The 25,663-nt window shown below is 50.5% G+C and overlaps 1 pseudogene; it reads right to left on the bottom strand.

Moving 5' to 3' along the window:
- Positions 1–20,586: 20,586 nt before the first annotated feature.
- Positions 20,587–21,244, bottom strand: LOC111813662 (annotated as a pseudogene).
- Positions 21,245–25,663: the final 4,419 nt, after the last annotated feature.

Here is a 25,663-nt window from a genome sequence, read left to right as displayed (position 1 = left end):
CTCCTCCTCCTCCTCCTCCTCCTCCTCCTCCTCCTATCTTTTTGAGAAAAGGGCTCACTCTGCAGCTCAGGCTGGCCTTGAGCTCACTTTGCAGCCCAGGCTGGCTTCAAACCCCAGCAGTCCTCCTGCCTGTCTCTCCAGCCTGCCACCACGCCTGGCAGCAGTACTTCTTACCATGCTTATTGCTTCCAGGAATAATGATACTGTGGTTACAGTACCACAGCCAGCCCTCTTGACAACCTAATGAACCAGAGCACGTGTCCACCCTCACAGAGGGGGAAGCGAAGGCGAGAAGGCTAAGTTGCCTGCCCAGCATGGCACTGGCCGTGGCAGCCTCTAAGGGGCTCGGAGTTGGGCTGCTGGGTTACAGGTAATCTTAGAGTTTTCTGTGTAGTATGCCCTGTGAAGCTGTGGCTTGGAGTTCACAGTTCAGTCTTCTGGGCTTTTGTTTTTTTTAACCTAGACCCTAACTATAATTGGTTGCAGTAACCCCAAGAATTTCTTGGAAACTGCACATATCCCCCATAATTGTTTTGTTCTTTTGGTGGGAGGTTTGCAAGGAGCCAATCCCAGAGCACTTTTCAGCTCTCCTTGCTGCCGGCTGGCTGCTTCCCGAGGCAGCAGCACCAGAATTCTCGCACGGGAGCAGGTGGTTACGCCACGGGCAACTGTCTCGGGTATGCTTGGTTTTGTTCTCACATCCCTAAGATCCCCGAGGGCCACCAAAATGCCCTGCATCTCTTGAGGCTTCCTTAAACAGCGCTTTTAAAAATTACATTGCATAACTGAGGAAGACAGAGGCTATCTAGGGTTTAAACTCTCAAAATAGGTGTATATAGGCACTTTTCTCATTCTAGTTGAAACAGCTTTTCGCAAGCCCTGCAAATTTTGGGGATCCCTGTAGCACCCAGTATGTGTTTCATTATTCGAAAATAAGGCTGTATGTTTTGTACACATGAACAAAAGCTTGGAACAGATTTACGAGGGCTCTTGGGCTTTGGAAGGAAGCTTACAGCTTGGGTAGAAACACAAGCGTGTGACAGCAACTCAGCAGCGAAGAGTGGCTGAGCAGCAGCCAGAAGGATGTGGTTCCCGAGCCAGGACCTATAAACAGGGAAGACGCTTGCCGGTAACACATATGTCTGTCCAACACCCATGCGTTGGACATTTTGTGCTGGCAGACAAGTGTGGCATCCACTGGGGAGGGGAAAAACAAGAGGGAACAGGGAGTGGAGGGCGAGGGAGGAAGGGATGGGGCAACAGAGGAATGGAAGGAAGAAGGGAACAAAGCTGTGTAAATAAGGGGGTGGAGAGGGTGAAGAGAGGGGAAGGAAGGCGCAGCAAGATAAATCATGTACAGCACAACCTCCCTGTGGTGACTGGTCATTGTATGTATCTACAGTGTGCCAATAAAAGTAATTTAAAAAGTTTTAGAAAGCAAAAACCAAAGACTGTTGACAAGTTTGGTGATCAGACTTTGTTCTGAGCTTTGTAGGAGAAACTGAGCTGGAGGTAGAGGTGGGGAGGGAAAGCTGAAGAAGCCCAGGCCTGGAGCTGCAAGCATGAGCCTGGGGGGATGCGTGGGGTGCGGGCGGGCATTTGCTTTCCTGTGGGTGACGGTCCTGCTCTCTGAGGAGATTCTCGCCCTTGGGCAGAGGCAGCGAGCTCAGGAGGGTGCTGCTGCTCCCCTCCAGCCCCTGATCCCTGTGCACCCCACCCACCTTCCCACTGCAGGTGCTGGCCCCAGCTGGATCTGTGCCCAGGGCATCCAGAACTGGGCACCAGAGATGCCCGTGCCCTGTCACCCGCCACAGGTCTGGTGCAGGAACACCCAGTGGACAGAAGCCAACCTGGCCACTGTGTGGAGAGGGGCACCGGGGGTGCTATGCGGTATTCAGACAAGAAACCCACCTGTCTCCACCAAGGTGGTCTCGGGTAACCAGAGTGGGCACGTGCACAGGACACAGGGAAGGCAGAGTCTGGGGGCCACAAGGATGAATGCCAGCGCAGTCATGTAGAAAGTGCTTGTCCAGATACATGGATCCCACACGAGACCGGCAGACGACAGGAAGGAGGCCACTGCGGCACAGGAGGAAGGACCGCCCAAGCCCATGACAGGAGGCCTCGAGGCGGGGTGAGGTAGGGTGGAGCACAGGAAGCGCCCGTGTCCTGGGGATGGGTCCTAACATGCGTGGAGGCCTGAGCCACTTGTGGCTACAGTTTCCATTATATGTATTTGGTTTGAGACCAATTAATCCAAAGGTTTATTTGGGAAGATGAGATGAAATGTGGAGAATCTACTATTACTACCAAATAGCAAAATAAAATATAAATCCCTACAGGGTGATACTGGTTTGTAAATAAACAGAAAAACCATTGGAAAAGACTCAAACATCTAAAGCAGATCCAACTGTGAACATGTAGTTTCTCATGAGGGAGCCTTCTCGGATGGAGTGGGAACGCAGGTCACTCCCTGTGGGCCCCTAGAAATGACCCGAGCCTTCTGGTGTGAACGCGCACTGAAGAGCAGGCTTCACACTTCACACTTCGAGTGTGTACTTGGTGCGCATCCCTGGACCGAGTACTGACCAAAGCTGGCTGGAAGGAAACGGGGAAACACTTTGTGTGGGGTATATGAAAGACTTAGGATTATGATTCAAAACCCACATGACATAAAAGGAAATAAAAAACCTTAAAGTACTTCACCTCACTATAAAACAAACAAAACCAAATTAAGCATGACCAGAAACATTGCGTCTTAGCTGTTTGGTCGCTATCGCAGAACACCGCAGCCTGGTGATTTACAACAAGCACAAACACATGCTCTTGGTTGTGGGTGGCTGTGAAATGCAGGGATGTCTAGCTAGGAGCTTGGGCAGCATAGCCCTGAGGAAGGCAGTGCGTGGCTGGGAAGGCCAGAGAAGGGGAGAGAGAGGCGCCCACAGGTCATTCACTGTCCCTGTCAGTCCCCTCGGATTAGTGTCCACCTCCCAGCACTGGGGGTGAATTTCCAGCGCATGATTTTTGGAGGACACATTCAGACAGTCACCCATCATAATCAAATCGGAAGTCAAATGACACCTGGGAAAACATACTGTCTCCTTGTAACACAACGTAGGTCCTCAGGGTGTAAACAAAAGCCATGAATGTTGTCAGCTGACAGCTCACAAGAAAGGAAAGCCAAGTGGCATCAACATAGGACAAGACACCTCATTTTCTTCATGAAAAGAAAAATTTAAATTAAAACCATACCAATGCAATCATATCAGCTGTCAGAAATGCAGTGTCTTGAGTTTGGTGAACACGGTCCATCGCTCAAGCATCAGGGAAATCCGAGTTGTTGCGGAGTGTTTCCTTAGTCCAGCTCCTGGAAGGCAAGTCGATAGCACCTACCAGAGCCGAAAGTCAGCCTTCCACCTGACAGTCTGCATGTCATACGCCAGCCCTAGCTGCCCGGGTGGAAAATCATGTCTCCAGGCTCTTCATAGCATATCATTTCTAACAGCAAAAATCACCAAGGAGGTATCAAGAAAAGGGCACTGATGCAAAAACTCACTGGTGAGGTGGCTGCGCATCAGGTCTGGGGTGACAAGGAGACACCACAGAGGACTGCCAGTGGGACAGCTGGTGTCTGTGGGAAGGAACTGGGCTGGAGGTGAGGAAGAATGGTCTGCGCTGACGTGTGGCTGGTGGCAGCCACCTTGGAGAACCACGGCCTGGGGCAGGGACTCCATCCAACCCCACACTGGGATGTCAGGAGGTCTTGAAGAGTAACGCCCTTCCTGAGGGGCCCCACAGACCTCTGGGGAGTGGTCCTCTGCACTGGCAGTTCCCAAAAGCTTCCAACTGATCCTCAGGCACAGGGACAGATGGGAGCTTCTGAGGTAGGAGAGGACTCAGAGAAACTCGAGAAAGCTGGTGCTATAGGCTTGGGCCTTCTGCCTTCCAGAGGGCAGGCCAGGGAACCAGCCGTGTGAGGAGGAAGGGGAGAAGGAAAGCAGGACCAGGCCTGTCCCGGAGGCAGTTATTAGCCGACAGCTCCGGGTTGGGTTCTAGTAACACGGAGGCAAATGAGACCCAGCAGCCCCTGGTGCTTCCTCAGTGGTATGGCCCATCGTGCTGCAAAGCAGGCCTTGGCACTAGGCTGCTGTTTTAACGTCTCCCTCAGAAACCCGTGTTGGGAGCTCAGTCCCCAGTACAACAGTGTGAAGAGGGAGGACCTTGGAGAAGGGATTAGAGCCTGAGCGCCCTGCCACCACGCATGGGCTCATGAGATTAGACAAGGACGTCAGGCTGTGCGTGCTGTGGGCCTGCTGCCCTCCTCTGCTTTGTGGGGTCATCGGGCAAGAAGGCTTCTGAGACACACAGCCTCCATCTTGGACTTCGTGATCTTCAGCACTCTAAGAAATAAAGTTTCTCCTTGGATATTCTGTCTCCGTAGCACAAAGCAAACTCAGACACATTATCTGCCTACCCACTGCTTGTTCTGGAGACTCACCGTTCGGGGACACAAGGAGCCCTGCCTCAGGGGTTCCCACTGTGCCACTGTGATCGTGGGCGGTGACAGGCTGTCCTCAGCTGAGAAGCAAGGAACTGTGCTCACACCGTGGCATAGTGTGTGGCAGCTCAGAGGGCAAACCAGCCGTCCCAGGGGCAGCTATGAGCTGAGAGCTCTGGGGTGGGTTCTGGTAGCTCAGAGGCAAACAAGACCTCCCGTGAGCTTCCGGGGGACACATACACAATGCAACTGGGTGGGTCTCAGAAAACACTGCAGAAGAAAATCTCAGTGTGATCTATCAATTACATACAACAACACACATGCACTCGTGTCTGTACATGAAGACTTAAAAGAACTGGAAGGATGCACTGAACATTCTCATCTGGAGAAAGTGGAAGAGGGACCTTAGCAGCAAGCAGAAACACTGAGATGACCCCCAGGATTTGGAGGCAGATTTACTTTACGTTGCCTGGCGCTGATGGGGATTGTTCCTAAAGTATCAGGCCGCAGGGCCCAGGAGGGAGGTTTCTGTGCAGTTGGAGGAAGGACAGAGGCAGAATTAGTCTTAGCTCTTGTGTATGGCTTGTCATGTTTACATGCACTGAGGTTATTAGGTGTCCATACGTGGCATATCCTTACACGGCTTGGTTGCTCTTAGGGTCGGTGTCTGGATGTCCTCTCAAAGCCTCACGCAGGCACGAGGGGCAGGCTTTTCAGAGGTGACCAAGTCTAGAGTTGGTGGTCGATTTGTGGTCCAATGCTAGGATCAAGAGTGCTACATATGTGCAGGGTGGGTGGCCTGCACACAACATAAGGGACAGAAAGAGTCTTGTCTTGGTTGTTCCTCCACCATGAACTGCTGCCCTCAGCCACACCGCCCTGTCTTAGAGCCAGCTGATTGTGGACTGAAGCCTCTACAGACTGTGAGCTCAATAAACCTCTCCCCTTTAACTTTGGGTGTTGGACATTTTGTCACAGCAGTGAGAAAAGTCGCTAAGACATTTCCCCCAGCACTTGCTCTTGGTCTCTTCCATCCTTCCCATTTGCAAGAGCTCCATCTCCCTCTTCCCTTCTGTCCATCCTTTATTGATCTCTGTTTGCACTTTGCCTGTAAAGTATCACCCAAGTGAGTGATGCTTTACAGTATTTAAGCCCATGTATCCTGTTTGTTTTGCTCAACTTTATATTTTCCAGGTGCATCAATTTTTCCTACAAATGTCCTAAGTTTGTCCTTCTCTAAGCCAGAAAGAAGGATTTATGGTAATATACATCACATTCTGTTCATCTGGTCCTTTGTTGACTAGCATGCAGGCTGCTCTCAGGATTCAGCTATTATGCACTGTGCTGCCAGAAACACCGATGCGTATGTGTCACTGTAGGGCGATGTCTTACGCCCTTCCGGACAGAGGCCTGACGGGTGGGCATCGGGGTCGCGTGGACTTTCTAATTTCAGCGCTCTGAGGACTCTGCACACTGATTTCCACGATGGCTGTCCTGGTTCACATCCAAGGCCAGTGTCGGGCAGGTCCTTCTACACTGCAGCCTCCTTCATGCTCCTAGGTTTTCAAGCTTTTAGCTAAGTACACGGATTTAGTTACCTCTGTGCTATATTAATTTACAAGTCATTTACATATCAACTCCAAAGTTAATATATGTACACGCTAGAATATTTTACTATCAGGTCCTGAAATCATTATCCTCTTCCAACTTCCTGGGCAGAGATTTGCCCATCTACGTTCTAAGCGGAGAGAAAAGAGCAGAAACCATAATGAGTGAGTGGAAGGGAGGAATGAGCGCAAGAGAAGGAGCGCGGACGTGCCTGACCGGTCTCCTGTGACCATGCTGCCCGGCAGGCGCAGCTAACGTCTCACTTTGCCGTCCTCCCCCCAAGCCGTGGCTCAGACAGAGCTGCACAGTCAAGGGGCAATGCTGAGCGCAGGTTTGTTTTCCAGGTCTCTACCTGTTCTACGAGGTGAATGAAGCTGGAAGATTCTGTACAGAGAAAGGCAAGAAATTCAGGGCAGAAGCCCAGCCCCAGAAAAGTCACCCCGCCTCTGTCATGCTGCGGGACAGGCAAAGCTGCTTAGCATTGCTAGAAAAGGGTTCCTTTTGGGGAGCAGCGAGGGAGGACCCGGTTCCAGACCGACCCAAATGGGGCTTTTGCAGGTATGGTCACCTTCTTAATGCATGTAAATGAGACTTTGAAATTTGGGTCCTTTCCCTTGTAGGTGATCTCATCCCTGGAAAATTAGCTCTCGGCCCACAATGCTGTCCATCTTCAGCTTGCATTTGCGAAGGGCAGGACAGCCCATCACCTGCAGGCCTGGCTGCCTCCTCCTGCCTGAGGCTTTTCCTCTTCTGGGTTGGAATTCTGCTGCCCGAGGTGAGGCAGCTGATGCAGGCTGGAGGCCTTGCTTCCTGTTGGCTGTTTACCTCCCATTCTCTTCCTGGCCCATAATCTCTAGAAATTTCTCAACAGGCCGCAGAGATTATGCGGGAGAACCAGGAAATACAGCGGTATATCTGGGGAAACACATGACATTTCTTACCATTTAGAGACCACCAGACTCACTACAGCTTTTACTTGTTTCTTTTCTCTCCTCTTTTCTTTCTTTCTTTCTTTCTTTCTTTCTTTCTTTCTTTCTTTCTTTCTTTTTTGATAGAATATTGAAAAATGCATTCCTTAAAATCCTTGAACAGAGTAATCTGGTAATGTAACATACACACGCCGATTTACAGGCACACAGACATCCACGGACAAAGTGATGCGGTCACACGGTCATTTAAGAGTACACTCCTGTAACTTCAAAAGCTTAAAAGCAACCTAAGTGTCCACCACGAGGGCGCAACATTCAACATTATACAACTAAAAGAAGTTCTGAAAATCTATGTTTTCAGTATATAGATAGGTGATAAATACAGGCGCCCAACGATGTGTTGGCCTTCTACCTCCTCTGAGTGCGTGCACAGGACGGCTACTTCGCAAGGAGAGACTTCCGCCTGTATATGCTGTAGCACCTGTTGTAGTCACAAGGGCAACAATACAGGGCACATAATTGAAAGGATTATTTTATAACAGTCACCCAAAGGGTCAAAGGAAATGAGTGCAGGCAATCTGTCCACACACTGACACCCAGAGAATCTGGCTGTGGGCCTGGATCCTGTGGTAACGTCCTACGTGAGTCCAGCTGAAGACCTGGAGCCCATGGCAATGTCTCAGGCAGGCCTGCTTCATGGATCTGTGCTGGGAAGGGCCAAAGGGCAGTGGGGGAAGCTGGGAAGTGTGCACCAGCGGGATGAAGGGTCAGTGCCAGCAGGCTGAGGGGTCTGCACTGGAGCCAGGAAACGACGCTCAAGGTGAGGACCAGAGCTCCCCCAAAGAGAACCGCAGCCATTCTCAGGGACAGCAAGATCCCAGCTCCTCTGACAATGAGAACAGCCAAGTTCTTATCAGGAAAGCCAGGGCACAAGCCCCTCCAGGAGAACCCCAGCCCTAACTTCCTCCCCTCTTCTCCTTCTGTGCTGTGGGGCACTCCTCGGGGGGCCTCTCACAGCCCATGCCATGAGGACTCAGCTGGGCTGGGTGCCCGCCAGGTGTCAGGGCCCCTCAGCGCTGTGACTGTAAGCCTCAGTCTGCATTATACAAGCGTGAAGGAAGCTTCAGTGGACAGCACTCGCAGGGTGGCTGTCTGCTGGAGACAGCAGCTCTTTGCCAAGGACCTGGCTCAGCGTGGGGCTGCTGGGAGAACAAGCTAACAGGCGCTTGTCAGAATCCACCAGCAGCTTCAAGCTTTTGCTCTTGAATACATATTTCTAGTTTTAAGAATTTTCTAGGAATTTAACTTGGCATGAGAGATGGCTGTAAGGGAGGGCTACATCACGGAGCCTTTGGGGAAAAAAACTAGATGTAAGAAAGAGATGCTCACATAAATCACAGCCCAGCTGTACTTTAAAAATGTTTTGGAATAGTTAATGACAGAGAATGCTGTTCATAGTATTAAGCACAACTGAATACTGTGTAGAACATAATACGTACTCTATTAATGTACTGAGTACATATGAGGTGTATGTTCATGTATATCTACCACCAGAATTTAACTTGTTTATTCTAGACAATGGAAGGAGAAATTTGATTTTTCCATTTTTATTCTAAAATGCGCACTGAGCTGGCCACCCAGTCCAGGCATGGTGGCGCAGGCCTGTGATCCCAGTGCTGGGAGGCTGAGACAGGAGGATCACCACAAGTCTGAGCTGTGTAGTGAGATCCTGTGCCAGATACAGAAATGAAAAAAATATATGTTTTCAGAAGAAACTGAACTATGCTTACATTTTGTACTAAAAATTTTATCAGAAAAGTAGTGAGAATGTGTTTTCCATGTGCTACACGCGAACTACCCCAACACCAAGTGTGTGGCCTGGGGGGTGAGGGGCAGCGTTGCGGTGCCAGACGCTGACTGCTGCACGCCTAGGGCTGCACAAGAAGGGGTGTGGTGGCGGGCAGGCCCCCACAGGGCAGGGCCGTCGGCCTTAGAGGGTGCTAGAGAGTTTGATCTCCAACTGAATTACTGTGTCTTTCTAGGAGGCAGTACTGCCCCAAATGGAACAGAATGTAGACACATACAGAAATGTCTGTGAATAAGCAATAGTCATATAGCACGTTGAAATCTGCTCTGGAGCTATGTGTGCTAGTACATACCTGTAGTCCCAGCTACTCGGGGGTCCAGAAGCTTGAGGCCAGCATGAGCTATGTGGTGAGATACTTTTCATAAAAAATAAAACAAAATTTAAAATTATACTAGTTCTAGTCAAATCACACTCCCATCATACTATCTTCTCTTCATTACTTTTTTCTTTTTAACCAGGGTGAGGTTTGCGTAACACCGAATTTTAAAGTAAAGAATTCAGCGACATTGAACGTGTTCCTACCCTGCTGCCACCACCCTATCCAGCTCCAGAACTATTTCTTCATCCACAATAAGCATTCCCCCGACTCCCCTCTGGCCCGCCCTCCCCATCTGCTTTGTCTCCGCAGACTTCCTTGCCGTAGCCTTGCGTAGAAATCAAGTGGCACGCTGTGTGGTCATTCGCGTCTGGCTTCTCCCAGGTACCGTAATGTTCCCGGTGTTCCTTTATGTGGCAGCAGTCGTGGTCTGGTGCTTTCTTCCTGTTTGTGGCTGACTGATGCTCCGTCAGCTGAGCTGGATATTTGGGCTGTCCCCATAGCCGAGCTTTTCTGTAGTGCGCCACGTGTGTTTGTGCACACACAACTGTTCCAACTCCCTGGTTGATGATGTGCATGTGCGTAAGAGTGGGGCTGCCGGATGATGTGGCGACTCTGACTTTAAGGGGCTTCTTAAGGCACCATGGAGCCGCTTCCACAAGGCAGGAACATGCTCCGTTCCCGTCGGAGAGGCACAAGGCTTTCCCACAGGGTTGTTCTTTCCTACCTCTTAAAACCCAGCAGTCCTGTGAGCGTGAGGTGGCGCCCTGCTGAGGCCTCGACAGGCCCCGAGCCTCCCGGCTGGGAGCGTGCCCTGCGCCTGCTGTCCATGTCCAGGCTTCCTTGGGAGGAGGGTGACCAAGTGCTCTCGGCTTTGTAGTCAGGTTGTACTTTTGTTGTCGAGCTACAGCAGTTCTTCACACGCCCTGGACATGGGCCTGATCAGACAGGCGATCTACAGGAGCATCCTCTGCTCTGTATGTTCCTTTGCACTTTTCTGGGAGTTGCCTTTTCCTGTATTTGCTCCTTTTACTCACAAGCACTGCTGTACAGAAATACCATTTGCTATTCTAACTCCTCCTAAAATTATACATCATGTAAGTTAAATATGTATTATGTATTTCCGTGTTACACACATTAGTGTCGTGCAGCTTGGTGGCTGCATACTACTCCGTTCTCTTTATGATTATCCCCGAGTGCTGGCACATTACTTAAGCTTCTTCTGGTTATGTACATCAACGTCCAGTCGCCACCCAGGCATGAACTGTGCACACAGCGGTGGCTCTGCAGGCCCCAGAGTGTGCAGACTGTGCTTGCAACCGCGACCGACACTCCCACGGCTCGGGACTCTTGCCCGACCCGAGACAAGGACCACATTTATTTCTTCTTTTGCCAAACTCTGGGTGCCTAATTTTCAAATTCCTACCTTGCCAGCTGCATGATAAGATTTTATACACACTACAAATCACAGTCAAGGTCTGGAGAGATAGATCAGTGGCATAAGCACCTGCCTGGCAAGCTCAAGGTCCTGAGTTTGATCCCTAGTACCAATCCATCCATCCATCCATCCATCCATCCATCCATCCATCCATCACGGTCATTGTGTTGTACGAGATACAGAAATAAGCATAATTTTGCCTTTTATCTCTGTAATTTTTAATCTTTCTCAGCCTTTTGTTTGTTTTCTGAATTCTGAACAAAGTAGGTGTGAAAGGTATTCTTGGATAATCTCAAGGGTTTTTGTTGTTGTTTGTTGGTTTTGGTACCAGAAATCAAACTCAGGATCTCATGTCTTTCAAATTATTTTAGTGCAGAGTGAATTCAGCCTCATGGAATTCATGGAAGGCAGTGGCCCTCACTGTGTGCTTGAGTATAGTGACATAAAACAAGAAAGTCTGGGTCCCTCTTTAAAGGTATTTATGGCTTGTGACATTGATATGTAATTTTAACCCAAGGCAGATAATAAGATATACCCTGAGTGAGGTTCTGAGCATGAGCAGATTTTCAAGGAAAAATGATCATTCTACTTTTGAGACCAGAGAAGCTTTAGGAATGCAGTGATCTTTGATTTGAGCTTGTAATTATGGTTAGAATATTGCATACTATAAATTTCTGTTTTTTTTTTTTTCTGTTTTTCTACCGAAACAGCCAACTTCAACTGCTTTGAGCAGAAATGGGAGTGTGCTGGCTTAGCACCCTGGAAACTGCAGGGTCCTGCCTGGGCATTGGGTGGTGCCGGGGGGAGTGGGCCCCGGTTTCTGGCTCTTGGCCCCAGCTGGCCTTGCTTTCCAAGGACATAGCTCCCCCAGCTGCCTTCAAGCAGGAGCAGAACACCAGCAAAGTGGACACGCAGGACTCCGTGTTGCCAATGAGGACCAGGCTCCTTACTGCCACAGCAACTGAGCGCAGGCCACTGATCGCCCAGACAGAGGTCCCCACAGCAAGAGCATGCTACTGAGCTAAACAGGAGGATGCGGGTGGCTCAGGGCAACAGATGCCCATTTCAGGCTCATGGTGGTGACTGGGAAGAGGGGGGAGGAGACGGAGCGGGGAGGCAGCCAGAGCGAAGGCCTGGAGGGAGGTCAGTGGGGGAGAGCAGGTTGGCAGGGAGGCTGGGGCACAGAAGATAAAGCTGGGAAGGAGTGACTCAAAGGCTCATGGAATGAGCTGCTTGTGTCCATTTTTGATAGGTAAAGGGCAGCTAAAGAGATATTAATAAATATTATACCGTATTATGAACATATATCACCAAATCCATTTTTAATTCATTTTATTCCTGGTCTTTTGTAGCAGTAATCTTCATTTATAAGTATTTCTTAGTCTCGTCTCCCCTCCCCTCCCCTTCTCTCCCCTCCCCTGCCCTCTCTTCTCTCCTCATCTCATCTCTCTTCTTTCCAGACAAAGCTTAGACTCACTATGTAGCCTAGGCTGGCCTTGAACTCATGCGATCCTCCTGTCTCAGCCTCACAAGTGCTGGCTTTACAGGCCAACGCCACTACGCCTAGTGGTATTTCTTTTCAACTCAAGTGAATAAGCTTGTTTGACCCGCTATGGGGAAAATTTCACTCTATTTCCCGTGTCACCTGTCCCCCTTGAGGAAACATTCCCCATTGCCTGTAACTTCAGGGTTTGGCTAAGCTGAGTCACACACATTGTGAGAGATTCCATACTGACACAGAGGTTGAGGGAATGTGGGGAGATAATGTGAAGAGTGAACTGACCATGACCGCTTGGGCTCGATGGGTGATTTATAACCTCTCCACTTTAAAGCCCTCGCTTATTCTTCAGCTAAAGTTGTTCTCTTAACCTCAGCACTGACTTGGGAAAGAGAGATGTGTTTTGCTATAATAATGATTAAAAAATCCCTTCAGAGGAAATAACTTGCTGATGAAGATTGATTTTTCTTTCCTCTCCTCTTATGTTCTAGGAATTTCTCAAAACAGTAGGGAAAAAAGTGGTTACCAGAGCTCAGAAGTCATGGACCTCAAAATTCTCGGTGAAGGTCAGTCGCAGTGGACTGGAACTCAGGTTTCTTGACCGCACTTCGCCGTAGGGCTAACCTAGAAGGGCTTTGCTGGACTTTGTCTCCCTGTTGGAGCCACCAGGCGAGGTCTGTGAGGGGCATCGCTTGGCTCCTTTGTCACCGCTACCTGACGTCAGCCTGCTGGATGACTAGTGCTCGGATCTCCATAAAGACAGGCCTGAGTTTTCATTCTTTAACATGCCTGGGCCTCCACTATCTCATCTGTAAAAGGTGATGATAAAAGTATCTTATGTAATAGGACCTCAAGGAAGATTTGATGAGATGAAATGGTTGACATGAGGTAAAGAGTTAGCTCAGTGCTGCAGCAGGGCCGGCACTCCGTAGCGCTCCCAGACCTTCCTCAGCATTGCGCACTTAATCCCATCTCTTCCCAGGCAAACTGGGATGGCTGGTCACTGAGTCAGAGCTCAGGCGGCTCTCTCAGGCAATGGCATTTATTTCAGGGAAGAAAAGTGAGAATTAAAATATTTAGCATGATGTAGGGAACATAGGCATCATTTAAAATGCCATCTTTGGTCTAGAATAGCAAAAGCAGTTATCCACAACAAACGCAAAGCAGGGTGCGTCACAATCCCTGACTTGAAATTATGCTACAAAGCTACGGTGACAAAGCAGCATGATACTGGCAGAAAGAACAGAACCAAGGATTAGTGGAACAGTGGAACCAATTAGAAGATGCAGACACAACCCCTAACATACTCAGCCACATTAGCTTTGACAAAGGGGCCCAAGCATGTTCACTGAAAGAAAGATGGTGTCTTTAATCAATGGTGCTGGAAATACTAGATCTCCACATGCTGAAGACTAAGACTAGACTCATGTCTATTACCATGCACTAACCTAAGGTCACAATGGCCAAAGATCTAAATATGTTAAACAGAAACACTAAACCAGCTGGAAGAGAGAATCGGTAGAACACTTGTAGGTAGAACACTTCATGACATAGGTATAGGTAAAGAGTTCATGAACAAAACCCTGATTGCATACAAAATACTCCAAAGAATGGTATCTCACCTTATTAAAAAGCTTTTTCATAGCAAAAGAAACTACCAAAAGTGCAGACAACCTCTAGAGTAGAAAAAAGAATCTAGCCAGTTGTCTCTCAGACAAGAGACTAATATCTAGAGCACAGAAAGAATTGAAAACAATCATAGCCCTCAAATTTAAAGACCCACAACTAGGCGTCTTCTCAGAAGAAGAGACACAAATGGAAATATGTGAAAATATGTTCAACACCACTGCTTATTTGACAGATGCAAGTTAAAAAAACACCGAGATTCCATCTCCCCCCAGAAAGAATGGCTATCATCAAGAAAGCAATTAACAAAAGCTGGAGGGGCTGTGGGGAAAAAGGAGCCCTTCTCCACTGTTGGTGAGAGTGTAGACTGGTGCAACCACCGAGGAAATCAGTGTGGAGCTTACTCAAAAACTAGATTGGAGGTCCCATTCAATCTACCTATTTCCTTCTGGGTACCTTCCTAGAAGAATTAAAAGCATCAAGCTACAATATATGCAAAGTCATTTCATAGCAGTAGTTTATGATGGCTAAATCTTGGAAACAACCCAATTGCCCATCAACTGAAGAGTAGATTAAAACATGTTTTATTTATTTTTTAATACAGTGGAGTACTACTCAGCCATAAAGGATAAACCTGAGGCATTTGTAGGTAAATGGAGGCACCTTGAAATCATTCTCTTAAATGAAATAAATTGGGTGTACCTATGGAAATACTGCACTGCCTGCTTGGTGTAGGAACCTAGAAGAGTAAATAAGGACCCAACTGTAGAATAGATATTGTGAAACAGAAAGAAATTGTTCACAGGAAAGAGGAACCAGGAAGGGGGAAGGGAGACAGGAAGAAGACAAAAGGAAGAAAATGATTTAAAGAAAAAGATAAAGGGGGGGCCTGCCCCTTAGCTCAGTTCTTTAAGTGGCTGCTTCAACAAAGCAGTCAGGCTCAAGTTGCTGTGGTTCGATCCCCACAACTCAAGGCAGCCAAACCTGCCCTGAAGGCATTCGGAGCAAAAAAAAAAAAAAAAAAGAAAGAAAGAAAAAAGAAAAAGATAAAGGCTGGGGAGATAGCTCTGTGGTCTAAGTACCTGCCTGGCAAGCACAAGGACCTCGGTTCGATCCCCAATACTACACAGTGTGCTAGCACTGTGCCAGCCACTGAAACCAGGCACAGTGGTGCACGCCTGTAATCCCAGTGCTGGGGAGGCTGAGACAGGAGGATCACTAGGAGTCTGAGCTGTGTAGTGAGACCCTGTACCAAATCAATCAATCTTAAACAAAGGATAAAATCAAAAGCCTTGTAAATAGGGAGGGGAGAGGAGCTGAAGGAAGGATATGGGATTGGGAAAAAGAGGAATCAAAATATATACAGGTACAAATTCCCTATGATAGATATGATCACTATGCACCTAAATTGCACCAATACATTTAATGCCAAAAAAGAATAAAACTGCAGGAATAAAGACCCGCAGAAGCATAGACTCACAGGTACGGTGTCCCGACAAGGCCTGTGTTGCTCTTGTTTGTGCTCCATGCAGCGATGTTCTTTGTAGCTCCTTTCATTTAGAGCTACAGGCCGGGAAGGACGCACGTGTGGCTCCTTTCATTTAGAGCTGCAGGCCAGAGAGGACGCACGTGTGGCTCCTTTCACTTAGAGCTACAGGCCGGAGAGGACGCACGTGTGGCTCCTTTCATTTAGAGATACAGGCCGGAGAGGACGCGCGTGTGGCTCCTTTCATTTAGAGATACAGGCCGGAGAGGACGCACGTGTGGCTCCTTACAAATAATTCAAATTGCCAGTAAGCTGAAAGGGCTTGGTGCTGGCGACCCGCACGGCAGGCGGCAGCTCGGGAGCGGATGCTTGGTTTTGAAGCCATCACTCTCACAGGTCCCCGTGTGCCCACGGCGTGTTGCAGCCCTGGCCTCGGAGGAGGACAGCTCCTGAAATGAACACAGGTGGGCAGCTCAGAGGTGCTCCGCTTCTGCGTCGGACAGCCAGCTGGGAAGTCTGCCCCTTCCCTGTCATCTGTGCTAACTGGTAGAGAGCAGCCAGTCGCCGCCGGGGAGGCCTGCCGCGGCCCGTGAGTGTGACCAGGTCGGCACTGCCCACCTCCACTAAGGCCACAGCAGAGGTACAAACCAGGGCAGCGCCACTCGCAAGAAGGGAAAGGTGGGATCTGCCTGTGTTCTGTCATTCCCGTTTCGGCAGAGCCAGGAAACAGAGTCAGCCCCTGTCCAGAGACTTCAGGTTCTCAGGGGCGCGTCCTGGTGGAAGTGGGCCTGCCTCGGGGCCAGGAGCTCACGGACCAACCACCAACCTTGCCGCAGTCCTGTGTTAATAGCCTCGAGGGAGCCCCAGGCTGGGTTAGAGCAGCTTTTCATCCCCCTTCTGTCCCCCCAGCCCCCCTCCACCCCCTAGCATGACAGACCTAACAGGCGAGGCAATCTCTAGCAAATCAGGATTAGATTTCATTAAAAGATAGAGAAAGGGACACAAACTTCTTACAGTATCTCCTGCAAAAAGAGGAACAAAGGGCCAGTGGCTTTTTCTTCAAAGAGGAGCCCTGCCGGGCTAGGCTCTGCTTTCAACTGACTTCTGAATGCTGAAGTCTGGGGCCTGGGCTTCAGCAAAATCTTTACAGGTTAGGTGTTTGATTTCATTTTTTTAAAATTTAGGCTTCATTTCAGGGACAATTTTTTTGGGGGGGTTTAGATTTAGTAGGAAACACCAAAATCAGGCACCAAAAAGAAAACAGTGTCCCCATGCTGGAGAGAAAGTGAGAGGACAGTCAGGGCGGGGGCTGTGTGACACCAGCCACCAAGGGCCAGGCCACAGAATGTGCCCAAGGGCGTGTCAACAGCAGCGTTTTAGGGTAGCATTTCTTTTTCAATTGCAGTGTCTGGGGCTGTTTCTTAAAGGAATTTAGTGCAAAAGTTGTGCTTTTTGCTCTTCTGAGATGTTGCCTAAGATTTGAAAACCTGCCCAACGCAGTTGTGCTCAGATACTTCAAATGAAGAAAATAACTTCATTTTTTTCCCCGAGTGTAGGCTGGGGTAAGTGTCAGATAAAAGCCACATATGGAGCTTTCGCTCTTTTCCTTTTCTTTAAAGGAAGCACCATTAACCAGACATCCTCGCAGGAAAAAAACAAGGATCTTCCAATTGCTAATCTCCCATGGGATGAATTTTATCTCACAAAACACAGATGTTGAAACCCTGAGCCCCGGCCCGGGCAGGGTGAGCTGTCCTGCGCGCTGCGGCCTCTACAGAGGCGACTGGGATACGAGGAGGTGGTTTCGCGGGTGGTCCTCGTGGCGGAGAGCTGACGCCCTCACGAGAGGAGGAAATTCAGGCCCAGACGCAAGCGCACACAGGAAAAGCCGCGCAGGGGCCGCGACCCCGGAGCATCGGCGAGCGGCAGAAAGCAGCGCCGGGAGCCGAACCCGCGCCCGGCCTCCCTTCCAGGCCCCAGGCCTGCTGGCTGCGCAGTCGCGCTGTGCTGCTTTGTCGCTGGTGCGCGGTGCCCTTGGCGGACATCTCCACCGAAGCAGGTCTGAGGTGTGGTGCTGTCGTTGTGTCCGAGGGAGCCGCAGGGCTTGCTTTCCGAGTCGACCTACGCACGTTCAGCTGTGTTTTAAGAAATACACAGGCTTAGCTAATTGTCAAAACCACACATGGAGCTCGTGACCTTGTTTGAGCAGTTATTTTTGAGGGGGCAGAGGAAACGAAAGGAGGCCAGGCACATGTATCAATCTGAGTGCATTGCTAGGTGCTTAACAAAATTTGCAGCCATGCAGAGACTGTAGGATAATTTACTGATAAGGTAGTAATGTATGCGTACATGATTTGGGGTTCTTCTCATGGTTTTTCTTCTTCTTCCCCCTCTTCCTCTTTTCCTCTTCCTCCTCTTTCTCTTATTCTTTTCACATGAAAAGACATTGTAACTCAAGCCCTGCCTGGGCGACTTGGGGACCTATGGAAACTGTCAAAAAACAACAAAGCTGGGCAGTAGCTCAGTGCAAAGGCCCTGGTTCAGTCCCTAGTACTGAAAAACATCGGAACATTTGCTCCCATCGGCTGTATAAGTTGTGTGAAATGTCTGGGCCGAACCTCACGGTGCTTAAGATAATATAATGCATTGTTTAAAAAGAAATGTAGTTGCGCTCTATGAGGAAGCACTCTTGGCATGAGCTGGCTGAATGCCGTTGTGTCACTGTGTGCGGCACCGCACGTCCCACAGCGGCAGGTAAGGGATGTGCATCAGGGTGTACGTGCAGTATCATGGCAGCTGATTTATGCAAAGTTTAAACATAGACAAAATAACGTAAGGAGATATGGCAGTGATTGCTGCACCCTGCCTCTAGCTTGTTTTCCTTTTCACCTGCATTTCTGTAATAAGCTATATTTCATCTAATAAGCATTACTTTATGATTAAAAATACTGTATACTGCAAGTGTGCCAAGGACTGCGAGTTCTTTACCCCTTTCCAGTGCCCTGGGCTGAAGCAGGGTCCCCACTAGGGAAGCTCAGTCATGGCTGGTTCTCCCAGCGTGGAACAGACTAGAGTCTCACCCGCGAGCAGCAAGATAGATAGGGTGACTGGGGTGAACGGCGGGAGGTGGGAGGGTGGGGGCAAGGCTAAGAGCTGTACCTGTAGCGACGGACTTGCAAAACCAGGAGCCCCAGAGCTTTAAAATTTAGGCTAGGAAGTCGGAGGAGAGGGAATAGAGGTTTTCAAATGCGCAGAGCATACTGTTTTTAGTGAATTCACACTTTGTATTTCTCAGTGGTAAGCCTGAGTGTTTGCTAAGGAGTTACCTATGTGTCTGTAGAATTGCATATGCGCAGTTGCCTCCCCTTCCTTTGCTATAGGGAGGTTTTCTACTCCAGAAAGGCGGATGGGAAAGTAAGGAGCACGGTAGGGTGGTGCGACTCTGAAGTTTGTACCAAGAAACTTAACATTTTTTTTTACAGAAAAGTGTCCAGTGGGAATCATGTGTGGCCATTACTTTAAATGCTATTTGGGAACCACTAGGGGAGTTGAGAAAGGTGCTTGGATCAGCAGGGGCATGGGGACCGCAGGACACAGAGGCAGATTCCTCCTGGTCCGGAGTTGCGCTTTTATCTCTGCTTCCGGACCCTCTGTCCCCAGGGGCAAATCCCAGGGCCTCTTTTAGAACCGCAAGGAAGTTGTGCACGGAGGGGCAGGAGGGGCAGGAAAGGCTGTGGGCTCAGGGAGGGGATTTTCAATGAGTTTGAGTCAACTGCAGCGTTTAGAAACTGTGGGAGATTTCTTCCCTGCAGGCACAGGGGAAGCCTAGACCGCCACTCTGCAGAAAATGCAGCAGTGCGCAATCCAGACCAGGTTTGCTGTCCCGGGATGTGGCCGAGCCACGCAGCACTCCCTGGGACTTGTTGGCTCGCGTCGCACTTGCCGCAGGTCCAGCAGGCCCTTGCTAGAGGGCAGAGAGCCCAGGCTGGAGGGGAGTCCCGCGATGGACTGGGGGCCATGGGCATCACAGACCATCTGTATTCCTGGGATCACAACGAACAAAGTTCTTTATTTTCTACATTAGTGCGAGTTGACCTGAAACTTGAGGCCCAGGCCAAGTGACAAATATACCCCAGCAGGAATTGGCCTTGTGAACAAATTCCTAACTGGAGTTCCATTTTCCTAAGGTCCAGCTGAACCTTGCAGTCACAGAAGGACCCACTGTAACAATATGAGCTTTCATAGCCTGCTATTTAAGATTCTTTTTCTCAGACTAAATAAGCATGCCCACTCCCACCGCACATCCATCATGTGGACGGCAGCCTGCCTTGCATATCGTGTAACCTGGAGCTGGCTCCCGAGCCCCCAGGCCCTTGGCTGGACACAGCCATGCCTGCTGAAGTTGCAGAAGTGTTTTGAAGACTGTGTGTGATTTGGCTGGGGAAATGGAAGTCTCCAGGTAGCTTTGGGAGGAGGAGTATTAACTCCAGGAGGCTTGGCTGCTTCTCTGGGTCATGCATTCACTTCTTAAAGAGTGTTTTCTTTGGGGCAAAACGTTGCTATTTTATTCAAACTGGAGACAGAGAAGAGAACTAATTTCAGGATATATTCTAAAGTAAAAACAATCAAAATGTTTTGAGCAGTGGTAGATACAGTTTCGGATATCTCTGACACCACGGTGAGTAGAGTGTACCCTCTCGCAGGCATCGTCCTATTAGGAAAGGTGTACTGTCGGCTTAGGGTTAACTTTCAGCAGTGTTTTCCTGTGTTGGAGGAAAGTTTTTAAAGGTTAGAGTGAGCAATATCCTCTACATTTTGAAAGTTAAGTATATATCAAGAGGATCCACAGGATGGAGGCTCATCTTCAGTATAAGTAGCACTGATAAAGTGTGCAGAAAATGCCTGGAATGATGTCTGGCATACAGTAGTTGCTTGGTAAATCGAATTGCTCTGATAACTCTGAATAAACTGTAGATTCAGCAAACCAGCTTACTTGATATTTCTCCGTGGCTGTTTCACAGGCTTTGCTGGCTTCAGAGTTGAGTTATTTCTTCTCTGCTGCAAACCTGGATCATCCCAGGGCCTTTTCCTTCTCGGTGACAGCCCCCACCTTTGTTCATGCCAGAAATCTGGAGTCTTACTTAACACTTACCTATCCTACTCTGTGTGTGTGTTTGGCGGAAATGATTTTGCTTTTATTTCTGTCACTCTAGCTCGATCATGAAATGTCACAGCGATTCATCTCTGGGTGGGACAGCAGAAGGCGCCGCGCGGGCCTGCGTTCCTTGGGGCGCAGCCGGCTGCGGGGCGCAGGGCGGGCTCACGGCGGCAGCTGCAGGAGCAACGACTGCCCCGCGGGCGGGCAGGTGATGCGTGAGTGAGACAGCGGACGGCCTTCCTCGGGGCTTCCGGCCTCCTCCGCTCCATCAGGCCTTCGCCCGCGGGGAGTCGCCCTCTCCTGATCCTCCTGCTGAGCCACCTGTTAGGCTTCTGAGAACTCCCTCCCGAAGGTCAGATGCGTCAAGGACAGGTCGTCCAGGATGAGGCCGCAGCATCCCCGGCCTGGAGGCAGCTCTCTCGGGGTGAGCAGCGCGCTGCGACGAGGCGAGCCGCCGCGGACGTGAGCGTCTCGGTGGTGACGGGCAGCAGCGCGCTCACCGTAATCCTCACGACGCTGGTGAAGACGCGGCGGCGGCCGGAAGAGGATGCACAGGGTGACATCCTGCAGCTCTCGGCTGCCAGCAAAGGCCGGCACGTTGCGGGCCGAGAGCGCAGTCAAAGATAATTGGCTTCGGGATAAGTGCCACGGGATGAGAAAGTGAGGCCTTCCCGGACCAGGAGGCCCTGCATGCCTCGGAATCAGTCACAGATGACCACTCTGGCCGCGGCCACGTTGTGTAAGGCAGAGTTCACCACGCCTCCTGCCACAGCCAAGGCCAGCCGACCTTGCCGATGGACTCGAACACTTCCGCAGCCATGTTTCCCTCTGTGGGCCCCACTGTCACCTGCTCCCACTCTGAGCTCTAGGTGTGTGCTCTGGAGCCAGGGTCTCACTATGCAGCTCAGGCTGGGCTTGAACTCACTTTGTAGCCCAGGATGCTCTCGAGCTTGCAATAATCCTCCTGGCTTAGTCTCCCAAGTGCTAGCATTGCAGGTGTGCTCCACCATGCCCGGCTACTCCGTGTTCTTCGATCACTAAATGCTTTTCTTCCACACTGAAAAAAAATTAAACTTATTTGTCACGGTCAAAGTCCAACCCGCTAAGCTGAGCTTTTGCCCCTTGGATGACATTTGGGGCCAGGCAGCATTCTGTTGGGGCCCCAGTTCTGCAGGGCCCCTTCTCTGCTCTCTAGATGCCAGGTGGACAACCCCCAGCCCCCACATCACCAGATATCACCAGGAGTCCTTTGGGGCTCACAGTCCCTCCTGGCTGAGAACCGCCGATCCAGTCCAAGTTACCCTCCTTTCCTTCTTCAGCTCTTGCAAACCTGTCCCCCGCTGTGTCCAGTAAGGACCAGTAAGGACAAGGCACCTGCACCCCAGGACTCACCCCGGGGAGCCCCGCTAGGTGCGGTCTTTAGGAAAGGGGACTTTCCTCACCGTGCCCTAGCCTAAGGCCTGCCTCTTCCCCGCATACCCAGGACACCTGGCTGTGCTGCCCTGGTGGAGGCCGTCTGGCCCCCGCCCCGGAGCTCCAGCCCTGGGGCAGCATGTCTGAAGATCCCGCCCCAGCACTGCAGCAGCACCCGCCTTACCTGCTTTCCAGCACGAGCCTGCCCTGCACTGCCCTGCCCAGCAGCACCCTCCCGCCACATGCAGCTCTCTCCCACAGCATCACACCTTTACTGTTGGCCTCACTATACCATAAGGTCCTCCAGGGCAGGTGCAGGTCTGTTTCTGTATTCTGTAGGGCAGCATTCACCCTGGAGTCTTGCCCAGAACAGAGTACTGATGTACGTCCGCGGGATGGAGAAGATGAGTAAACATGCTACAAGAGACGCTTCGGTTGGGAATAGACTTGCCCGTTCTTTGCACTAGGGGGTGTCACATGACATAAGTTATGTCATCATATCTACCTACCTGCATATATAGAGAGAGACAGAGACGGGCAGACAGCCAGAGAGGTGCAATACCTGGAGGTTTGGCTTTTCCTTTCCCCAGTGCCACTTCAACACAGTAGCTCAGCAAATCTTCGTTCTGTAGCACTAAACTCCAGGCGTTGTGCTAACTAAACGAGACAGGCCCGCAGAGTGCTTAGCACACAGTACCAAGTGGTCCAAATGCCCAGTAAGTGCTGATTGTTATTCAAGTCTACTCAAGTATTGTGCGGTTCAGCTTGCCCGCTGCTCCCTGGAGGCACCTGGAAGCAGCGCTTTAAGCGTGAGCAGGGCCACTCACTCACACTCCCCAGGCTTTCCGTTACTTGCATGGAAACATTAACTTTGTCACTTAGCAAAACGTGAGCATGTGCCTGACCCGGAACCAGGAATAGGAAGGACCAGGGGCTCGATAAACATAGTAGGCCGACTTCATCTCACCAGCTGGCCTGTTCTCTCTCCTAAATGAAAATGGCAGAGGGTGAGATAGTTCTTTCAAAGTCCAGCCTCGGCTCCACTCATGTTTCTTAAGGTTTCAGGGTTCCAGGGCTGAGCGAGGGCTTCAGGGCACATCTCAATACACCGGGAGCGGCAGGCTCGCCTCCCTTTGTCCACACGGCAGCCACGCATGCACAGCAGTGTCCGCGTGCAGCTTTGCTGCTTCTCAGCGTGTTTCGAGCTGCTTGCTGTCCAAAGCCTTCCGTCTACTACGCCGAGGCCCTACCATGTCAGGGCGTTAAAGCCCAGAATACCGGAAAAGACGCGTCCTGCAGATACTCAGTCTCATGTGGCGTAACAGGTATCGTCCACACCGCGACCAGACAGCTACCCAGGAATCCCCTGTTGCTGCTCTCCTTTCAGCCCGCCCACTGCCCCACCGCATCATACTACGATGGCATTTGGGTTTCTGCGCCCCTTGGGTATCACAGTGGGCAGAGTGTTCATTCTTCTGGCCCAGGAGGGGCGTCAGCGGCTCCCCAGAGCTCTACCCGAGGAGTCATAAATGACAGAGAAACATTTCAGGAGAAATCTGAGGGTCGAAAAGAACTCCAAGGGGAACACAGTTCTAGCAGCCAGTCCTGTGGGGGGCCGGAGAAGCCAGCGAGGGGCTCCTCTGTGTCGGACCAACTCTTTGTGGCGGACTCGGCAGTCCGGCGGGCTCTGAGGGGGCTGGTGAGGCTGGGCTCTATCCAGGATGTAGCCTACCCTGGGCTGGTTAGCTGAGCAAAAGAAATAAGCATCTCAGGCCAGAGCTGTGCTCAGAGGGCGCTCTGGAGGCACTTCCAGGTTGCCTATGGCAGTTGAAACACTGTTGGAAGAGTTTGGTCCACAGTGATAGGAATCTGTAGTCTTCACTCACATCCCTTTCCTGGCAGCATCACATGACTGCAGGCAGTGGGGGGATCACTGAGCTTGCTGCTGTCCCCCCGTGCACTCACCTCTGGTGTCTTCTGCTCACCACTGCCACCACCACTATCCAGCTACTGTCGCCATGTCACCACTGTTGTGGGGAGTGTCACCGTCACTATGCTGCCCTTCCTCGGAGCCACTTATCTGGCTCAGTGCTGTAAGCTCTTGGTTCAGGGCCTTCCCAGCTGCTGCTTGGGGTGGGCTCACTTATCCCACCATTACCAGGCAGTGGCTCCAGGGACTGCGCAGCTCGGCTGGACTCAGGGCCAGCCCCTGCCTCTGGGCACCTGCAACCTCTGAGCAGGACATTGCCAGCTTCTGCCAGCCTACCTAGAGGTTGGGTTACCTTTGTCTAACAAAAATTTCATTGTGGGAAAGTCTAAAGCTCTTTGGAGGGAAAACTTTAATGAGCCATTTCTCATGACCCCGATTCGCCCTTGGTTTTTGCTATCTTAAAACTGATAGAAGAATTAGATTATGGCACATCCTTTTGCTCGGGTCTCCTGAAGAGAACAGTGCTCAGTGTCTAGGTACAAATGAAGTGAAAACCTCGTCCCAAAGAGCTGACAGACAGCCATGCTGTGGAGACCAATTCCTCCTTCTCACAAGGGAAGTCACAGAAGCTAGGCTCTGTCGGAGTGCTCTCGGAAGGGTCTCCATGGCCCCACTCAGAGGTCACATGGAGATTGCCAACGATGACAGGAGCTAACGTTACTGAGCACTAGTCATGCTTGGAAGAGAGCGACTTGGTTATTTTCCAGATATATGTATATAAGTTTAAAAGCTTACCTCTTGCTTTTTGAATTTTGTATGCAGGGATTCTCTGGGCAGGAGTGATGTCTCATCCTTGAGCCCCTGCAGGTCCCTGTACAAATAAAGACTTTCTGGATGATGTTGATTAATTGCTGTAGCGACAGGCTTGCTACGGTTTTTAGCTTGTGGATGTTGCAGACATCTGCATCTGCTATTACTGTGTCCATAACACCTAGCTCAGTACCTGGAGTGGAGCGAGACTCTTTATTAAGAGTGATTAGTGTGGAATTAGGGTCAGGCCCAATTTCATAACCCTTCACAGTATCCTCCCCTGGGATGGACGCAGCATGTGTACTCAGCAGCAGCCCCAGCTGAGAGCGCGGACCTGGCCTGACGCAACTGTGTGCCGTTCAGCTTCCTGGCAGTGGAGCACGGGATGCAGCCACCCTGTCCCACCTGCAGGCCGGAGTGCGGCTGCCCATGGGATGGCGTCACCCATAGCAGCGACTTCTTATAGCCTGAGCAAGGAGAGCTGACCGCGTGTGAGTCAAAGCCGGGACTTTCACCGTTGGGGTATTATTATAATAAAGAAAGAAGCACTCATACACTAGCCAGAGGAAAAGCTTCGAGCAAGCGGATGATCAAGAACACTTGGTCAGAAAGGCTGCAGTAAAGTGCTGGACTCATTCCCAACTTGCCGCCTGTCACCCCATCAAATTAAGCTGTCTTTCCTAAAATGAAGTCTGAGTGACCAGGAAATATTAGGGCCACTTTCTGAGGAGAGGTGTTTTTATTTCTAAGAGGTTAGTTAGAAAATTCATGGCTCTTATACCTTTTGAGTGAGTCTCAATGGAAGAAATACCAGTGTGAAGTGACCCTGAGGAGCAGTTCTGTGGCTCGGGTCCACGTGTCCCCCAGAGGCTCCTGCAGTCAGAGGGCTCTTCGGAGGTGGCTGAATCTAGGGTGTGATTGATTCACAGGGCATCGCTGGGATCTGGGGTGCTGGGATGGAGGGTGGGTGGTGGCTGGGCCAGCCCACTGCTAGGCTTGGCGCCCTGATGCCAGTAGCCCAGATAGCATGAAAGGGGCAGGAAGAGGCTCGTTGCCTCACCCTCCCTCGAGTTGCTTTTGCTGTCC

The sequence above is a fragment of the Octodon degus genome, unplaced genomic scaffold (assembly GCF_000260255.1).
Source record: "Octodon degus isolate 3935 unplaced genomic scaffold, OctDeg1.0 scaffold00210, whole genome shotgun sequence".
Taxonomy (NCBI): domain Eukaryota; kingdom Metazoa; phylum Chordata; class Mammalia; order Rodentia; family Octodontidae; genus Octodon; species Octodon degus.
This window is presented reverse-complemented; position numbering and strand designations above follow the sequence as displayed.